This window comes from Mus caroli, chromosome 19, assembly GCF_900094665.2.
Source record: "Mus caroli chromosome 19, CAROLI_EIJ_v1.1, whole genome shotgun sequence".
NCBI lineage: Eukaryota > Metazoa > Chordata > Mammalia > Rodentia > Muridae > Mus > Mus caroli.
This window is the reverse complement of record NC_034588.1, coordinates 33,114,896-33,123,401: the sequence shown is the minus strand read 5'-3', so window position 1 is coordinate 33,123,401 and position 8,506 is coordinate 33,114,896. Positions and strand designations below refer to the sequence as shown.

Sequence of the window (8,506 nt, the reverse complement as noted above, 5' to 3'; positions counted from 1 at the left end):
CCGCTCCCGCGGGTCCGCCAGCCGGGGCTCAGGCCGCGGCCCCGCGTCACGCGCGAGGACCGCTGAGGAGACGGCGCGGGGCGGGAGCTGGGGGGCGCCTGGCCGCCATGTTGGTCGCGGGCTGGGGTGCGAGGGCGAACAGGCCTTGTAGAGGCTGTGACACGGATTCTAACCCTAGCTTTCCCTTCACCTGGAGCGGCAGGTGAGCCGGGGACCTTTGACCCAGCTGGTGGCCTTTGACCTTTAAACTCGCGCTCAGGAAGCGGACTCGGGGTCACGTCTGCCCCCTGATCTTGCCTCCAGTGCCTCCAGCGCCAAGGAGACTGGGAGACCGCTTACCTGAGCATCCTTATGACTAACCCTTCCCCCGTGTCCTCTCCTGGCCTCATCCTACGGGAGAAGCGCTTAGGGTCGGGAGAGGACAATGCGACACCGTGCTCCCCTCCCACACACTCTCCAGGGCAGGACGGCCAGGCCACACTTTCCATTTCTGAGCCGCGGTCCCTCTTGACTGCCAAGTCCGCCTCTCCCTTCCGTGCCCACGCGCCTACATTTTGCTCTCCCCGCCCCCTCCCGCCATCCCTCGTTCCCTCTAATCCCTTGTCCCCTTCCGTTTATAAGTTACAGATGGACAGATCCAAACTGCTGAGTAATTCATAATAAACCTCGTAATAAATTCTGGGTAGGAACGTTTAAAAACTGAATTACTTTAAATCGTCGTGTTAAAATATCCCCACCTCCACCACCCGACGACGACTTAGACAATTTCCTTTCTCCTCGCCCCCTCCTTTTCCTTTTATCAGTCTGCTGGAATGGCAGAGACACCTGCTGATGGAGGAGAAGGGAGAGAGGAAGTATTCACTGTACCACTTACTAAAAATAGAGAATTTCTCGACATTGAGGTCTTGGGATTTTTAGTTGAGACTTCGTTATTTTATTCATGGTGAAGTGAATTTTCTAATCCAAGAATACTCAGCTCCAAATACAAGAAGCAAGACTATCTCTGAAACAAATTCAGAAGGGATTTGGTGACTGTCATTTTATATAATTCAAGAGTCCGCAGAACTAAATAAATAGTTACAGTTCTTCCTGGCATGAGGTTGCTTTTCAAGCCCAGAATTTGTAGCAAGCAATAAAGTGAATAGGATAGTGCCTACTGTATTACTTTGGAAATTATAAAGTTTGCTTCTATTTCTAGGAAGTATTTGTAGTTTTAATAGACTTGCTGTCACCATCATTTCTCTATTAATAACAAAAGGTGTAGAATAAATAGAATAAAGTAGCCAAGTATTTCAGTCCTGATAATCTTTAGAGCCAAATGACCCAGGAACTACTTTGCAACATCCTTTTCTGTCTCCTTTTTCTTGAATTTTTGTTTTTAGACCTCTCTTCTTAAATCTCTGGACTATCTCATAGACATCTGTTTTCTTTTAGCAGGCCAGCATGCTGAAAACTGGTAACAAACATTGTAAAGCCAACCTTTCATTTTAAATACAATTCAAGATGTACCGTGCTACTGTGTCTAGACTGGTAGAATAAATTCTGAAATGGTGGTGGGTTATCTCGCCTATTGTCTACAAGCAAATTTAGTAATTTGCTATTAAAATACTTGGATCAGAAACGAGTTGGATCGCATGCCTTATGCTTTCACTTTTCATGTGTGAGACAAAATAAAAGTGTGTCTGTACATCTAGTCACATTCAATAGAACAAAAATATTTAGATATTGGCAAAAAAAAACCCTGGCAAGTCAGAAGTGTTCATTTCTACTGCTCCAGACGAGATAAGCCAACGGAAACAAGCCCATTGGTTTATTCTGCCGGGAGCTCTATATAGGAAAGATAAGCATCATGATGAATTTGTTTCCACTTCCTACTAAATACATGATTCATAATGTACCACTTAAAGTCTCTTTCATACAAGCCCCGGGTGAGGACTGGGAGGTAGATGGGGGTGCTCTTGGTAAGCTAGAATGATAACTCTAGCAGAACTTGTAAAGCAGCTGTCACGAAAAACTTTCTGTGTATATCCACTGGATCTGGGGGTTGAGGGGAGTCAGACAGAGCTCTGGCTGCTATGCATAAAGATGTGCAGAAGACGCTTTTCAGCGTCACCAAATGTAATGGTCAAGTGTGGGGACCTTTCTAAATCCAGATGCAACTGGACTTGATCAATCAGGTTTTTCATCTGATTTAGGAAGGCAAAAGACCTAAAGGGGAACAGGGTTGCATGGAGCAATGAAATGGGATTTAGAGACATTATATCCAAAGAGGAATGAATGTCAACAATAGAGTTGGAAGGCAATGGAAAGTCTAGCTGACAGAGCACCCCTTTAATTACACACAGTAATAATAGTGTACTGAGCAACAGCAAAATTGGTTCTGAAAGAGCATTTAAGAATGGTTCCTAACCAATCATTATGATCATGTGCTCTATTTTAAATTCGTGCTTCCGACTTACTTTTAAGGTTCTATCACATTAATTTACCGCTTGATGTGCCATGTTGCACATGTGGAGGTCAGAAGGCAGCATGAGGCAGTTCTCTCATTCTATTGTCTAAGTCCCTGAGGATGGAGCTCAGGTGTGAAGCTGGGCAGCCAGCTCCTTAATCTAGTGAGCCATCTCATCAGCCTTGCGACACACTTTTTAAGGAAAGCGTCTTTTTCATATTCCAATTGAGTATTGGTCCTGAAGTAGTGAAGTCGATAAATATACTTCTTTTAACCGTGTTTGGCATACTTCCTTGGGTACAATGATTGTAACTTTTTGGAGAAAAATGCATCCAATCTGTTGCATTACAGAAGAAAGTAGAACACACTGGCCGTCAAAATGAAGCAAACACGCAGTAAAGGTTCTATTCAACTAGAGATGTTCTCTAAGACCCTGTTCACGACTTCTGTTTTCACATACACAAAGATAGAACATTTCTTACTTATTTTTATTAAAAACAAAAGCCAAACTGTACCCAGACACTGTTTTAAACCTATACAACTCTTTCTTTAGAAGCTTCTAATGGTGGGATTATCATGAAAGAAAAATAAAAGAATGTGACATTTGGGGTGCAGGGTAAGAAGATGGAGAGGACCTGGGAGGAGTAGGAGCAGGGGAAAGAATATGACCAAAATATGTTATATTAAAAAGTATAATACAAATGTACGAAACAGACATCTATGGTAATAGAGAGCGGGACAGTGATGACTTAGGGACAGAGGTCAGAGGATGCAGGGATGGAAAGGACAGAGTTGGAAGAGTGACAAAGCCACTTTCGTAGTAGAAGATGGATTGACTTGCAATGGCCATATTCACTTCTGTGTGTGGGACCTTTATGTGAGCTGTATGATACGGAAATAGGTTTCAAATGTATAAAACTGTTTAGAAAGACTGTAGTGCAGCAAATCAGAAGAGAGGATGGAGTTTTGAAAAAAAGTATACACTGTTGCATAGATCTAAGACTGAAGAATGCAGCGGTGATCGTCAAGCTTGGCACCTTAAAGCTGGATGCCCCTTGTCACGGACTCCTCAATGCCCCTGTCACGGACTCCTCAATGCCCTCAACATCTTAAAGATTATGCTTTGTCTGCCTTAGGTCTTACCTTCAGTTTCTTACCTACTCTAATTGCCACCAGAATGACCTCTTAAAATATATATATAATTCTTTGCCGGTCCTTTGTTTAAAAATACCTCAATAGCCTTTCAGAGCCTTTACAATAAAAATCCAAACCCCCTGCTCTGGCATTCACCTGAATTCTTTGCCAAAAAAAAAAAAAAAAAAGGATTTTCAGAATGCCCTAATTAGAGTCATTTTTTTTCTTCCTGCTCCCAGAACATATTGTACATATTTACTTGGCATTCACAGACCACATTGCGTCTTTGTTATTTGTTCCACAATAAATCCATGGAGAAGAGGGAAAGCGCCATGTCTAATTACTCCTTGAATCCCCGCCTGCAGGGAGCATACTATCTGAAGTGTGCTGTTGAGGTAACTCAATAAGCTCATATTAACAAAGCAAGATGTTTCTGTGACGAGGCTTGTAAAGGCACTCTGATACTGCTCCCAAAGAGGAATTAGAAAAATACTCTGCATGATAGGTTACACTCATGTAGAGGATTTGATCCTAGGATTGCTGCTATTTAATTTTAAATTGTATTAATTCATTTTGGAAACAAGTCTTACTTCATAACCCAAGCTGCTCCAGAACTCACTCTGAAGATCAACCTGGTTATCAAACTTATGTTAATTTCCCTGTCTCTTGTTTCCCAAACACTGTAATAACAGGTATACACCACCTAATAACAGGTATACACCACCCTGGTCTTGCTTCTTAAGCATCCCAATGGTAAGAACAAGGCTATCAAAAGAACTTTCCATAAAGCTGGAAATGGCCAATATCTATACTGCTCCATGGAGCAGCTACTAAGTTGGTTTCATATCTGAATAATTATGTGTGACTGGTGGTTCTAGGATGAGATCTCAATTACAAAAGAGTTTCTCCAAGTTAGTGGGCCTTGTCTAAACGGCTCCATGTTTAACCATATTCTTCCAAGTGTAGGCAAGCCAACCTTCATCAAAGGAATGGAGACAGATCTAAAGGCTCTGACAAGTCCCAAGAAGCTAAATTACTCCTCCACTTTTGGGATGTCTTTTAAGATGTGTACTGTTTTCACAGGAGTGTGCATTTATGGCTAAAGCAAATTACATTTGACCATGTCTTATATATGCTAATTCTTTGGAGAAATGATCTAAACTAAAAGTATTAACAGCGGAAAATGTTGAGATGGTTGTACCTGTTCTCAAGTTGATTTTGGTTACTTTCTTTAGACACACCTAAAGGGCTGTGCATGTGTATGTATGTGTACATGTGTGTACACATATATTACAAATACTTAGTAGAGGGTTCTCCTTGAATACAGCATGTATTATTCTAATTGTCTTACCTGTATATATTGATCGCTTCTAAATCTTAAACCTAATTTTACACTTGTTTTTTTTTTTTACTTGCAAGGGATAAAAACAACTATAAAATAATAAACAACAAATCAGAAGCACCCTGTACAGAGTATGCCTATTTATAATTCTTTTTGAGTTTATAGAAATAAATATTCTAATGTAGGGTTAAATGGGGGGGGGGTCCCTGCTTCTGCTCTGCCACAGGACTCGGCACAGCAGGAGTTTTGACTGCACTTACCCCACACTAGCACTGGTCCCTGAGGGACACTGCTGAGAGGTGGGAGAGCGAAGTCTGTGGTCCCAGGGACAGCTGGAGCTGGCACAGGGGTCCCCGGGCCTGCAGGAAGGCCAGGGCCATCTGGTCCTTAGGCTCTTGGGCACCCAGGCACTGCTGGGTGGCATTGAAGAGCTGAGAATTGAGTGGGGCCCATGGGCTGGATCTAGCTCAGGGCTGAAGGGGAAAGGCAGGGAGAGCTCTGGCTGAGTATCTCAGGGATTGAGTCCTTGGCTTGTTGAATGAGTGGCTTGGCTTGGTGGAGGCCCTGGCTGGGAGAACTGAGAGGCCTTCTGCAGGGAATTAGTCAGCCTGCTCTTTAGGCAAAGGCCTGTTCCATTACTCCCCATGGCGGATCCCCATGAAAAGAAACAGTCCATGGTTTTTGACATTTATTGTCATGAATAAAAACTGTACCCCACTTCTCAGGGTGGGCCTGAGGTTAAATACCTTTTGCAGGAGGTATGTCTGGGAAGGAAAGCCTAATTGGCTAAGCCCTTCAGGCCTTTAGGTACCTCACTAAAATGGAGATCTGTCTTGAGGCTACGTAACCACAGGTCACGTCCTCTATCTGTGGAGGAGCTTGGGGCATTGCCCCTATGTGACTGGTGGTCACAAATCTATGGAAGGCAGCCTAGTGTCAGGAGCATGGCAAAATGCCTGCCGTTCCTCAGGGTCACCGGGGTTTCCAGCCTGTACTTGAAACCATATATTTCATGGTCCTACATTCTAAGGTAGCTAAAGACATCAAAATGGCAGCCATTGCTATTCCTTCTTCCTCTTGCCTTGTTAAGATGCTCAGTTAAAACTGGTTTCTTCTCTGGACTTCCTTTTAGCTCGTGATGAGCATGTGATTTAATTCTGATCAATGAAATGTGCTTTAGTCTTTAGCGGGAGTCTGGAACATTGTTGAAACTGAAACTGCTATAGCAGCTTTGACTGCTTGTATTTTCATTTCTTGTTTTACTATTCAATTAAATCCTTACCTTGTTGAATGCTCTTCTCATCATTTGCCATTAAATATATTCCTATTGTTTTCAACATGTGTATGCATGTACATGAACACACACATACTTCACAAACACATATACATGACCACACACACTCCACAAAGTACATATATATACCACATAACACATACATAAGACACACACCGATTTACACACTTTGCACACATACAGGTACATACACACTCCATGTATATACAAATGAACACACTCCACAAACACAAATTTTTCAATTTCATCTTAATTTAACCCAAACCATTCAGTTAAATTTTGACCGATAAACCTTGTTTCAAATCATGACTCTAGTTAAGTAAATTATCTTAATTGTATCTATGTTAAAGCTCAGAAAAATCTAACAACCTTTATAACTCACTGAACTTCCATGTACAGAGTTAGAAAAGATGCCTATGAATTTTAACTCCATGCATTGGAAATAGCAAGCTGAGAAAAACTGACTTTAGTTCTATCTTTTGCAATTTTTAACTAGTTTATGGGGCTTTGGCAAAACTACTCTCCAAGTTAATTTCCTTACACTTGAATGGGTGTTATGAAGAAAAATGAGAAACATACAAAAGGACTTAGAGAGGTAGGGTGCATTTTAATAACTGCACCTTAATGGGCACTGCTGGGTACCAGAGCCTGTGCTAAGCACCCTTAGCTGATTGGCAGTTGTATTGTCTTCAGAGTTCCATTTTAGCAGGTATTGTTGTAGAAAATTCTTGTTTCCATTTTATAGATGAGAGAAATAAGAGGTCACATCTGGAATACCGTTTGTCCAGAGTCATCTTGTCACTCTCCAGTTCTATTGAAAAATAATTTATTGAGGCAAGGCTGATAGATAATCAGGCATTTAAAGATATATAATGTGTTGTTTTGATATACATAGGCATACATACACTTTGTGAAACAATTACCAGAAAATCCCCATATTAGGATAAGAGATGCCCAGGTACAGGAAGCATTTAGATTACTAAACAGACAAGACCAAAAAAATAATCTCTTCATATTATAGTTTCATGTTAAAATATGAAATAGACAGGCAGAGAAAGCATACAGAACGCTGTAAGAGAAACAGCAAGTCTCATGGAAAGGCAGACCCATTGGAATAACAATTGGCTTCTCACCAAAACAACTAACCAGTCGGGAGGACTCAGAGTGATGCAGTTGAAGCTCTAAAAGCCCAGGAAAGTGATGGCATAATTAAGGATGAAGAAAGCCTTTCCATGATAAGAGCAGGCTAATGGAAGTCATAACCACTAGCAGCCACTACAGAAGGCACTTGAAGGAATCCTTCGGACTGAAGAGAAATATAAACATGCCTATGCTGTTACAGAAGAGAACAAGCCATGCAAGAACAGTAATTAAGCAATTGAGGCCATGGAAAACACAAAGCACTACAAAAAAATCAACAAAATGACAGTAGTTAGTATAGGCCTTTCAATAATGATTCCAAATTAATGATCTCTTCTCTTCACCTAAAAGACGCAGGCTGGCACGTTAGATTTAAAGCAGACTCTTATGAAAGACTTCCTCGTGTCCCGTTAAGTAACTGAGTTCTAAGGGATGTTGAGAAGAATGGGTCCTGAAGTGTTTGGATCTTGTTATGCCAAGAAGCACACCTCATCATCAAAGCTTGGAGCGATCTTGGCCTCAGAGGATGGGAAGAAGGGTATTCCAGGCAGAGAGAACAGGGAACAAGGTTTCACTGTGAATAAGAGAACACGATTTCACTGGTCTAATATCTAAAAAAAGAGATGTTAAAACCGCTTTTAGTCAAAAGATGCAAAGAAAGTCACTTCATGTTAATTAAGAGAGCAATCTACCACGGGGACATTACAATTTTAAACATATACACACCAAATACAGCTATCACAGAGTTAACCCAATGCAATAATTGTGGGTGACTTCCATATATTCTCCAAAAGCTAAGTCATTCTGACAAATATTGAAAAAGAAATATGAACTCAATGATACTGTCATTCATATGGATCCAATAGACATCTAGGAAGAGTCCATCCAAACACTGAAGGATGCATATTCTTTTAGGCAGCTCACAAAACTTTTAAAAACACTAATAATAGCAATAATAATAATAATAATAATACATAAAGTATGTATCAAAAAATCCGTGAAAATTGAAGCCATTTTTATATTCTTTCTGATAGGATGGAATAAAACTAGAAATCAGCAGCAGGCTGGGCAGTGGTGGCACACGCCTTTGATCCCAGCACTTGGGAGGCAGAGGCAGGCGGATTTCTGAGTTCGAGGCCAGCCTGGT

General features: G+C 41.3%; 1 protein-coding gene across 2 annotated transcripts in view; it reads right to left on the bottom strand.

Annotated features, from left to right (window-relative positions):
• The window catches only part of Hectd2 (HECT domain E3 ubiquitin protein ligase 2), a 96,692-nt gene that overhangs the window by 66,882 nt on the left and 21,304 nt on the right, over window positions 1–8,506 (bottom strand). The gene's annotated exons all lie outside the window — the stretch shown is intronic.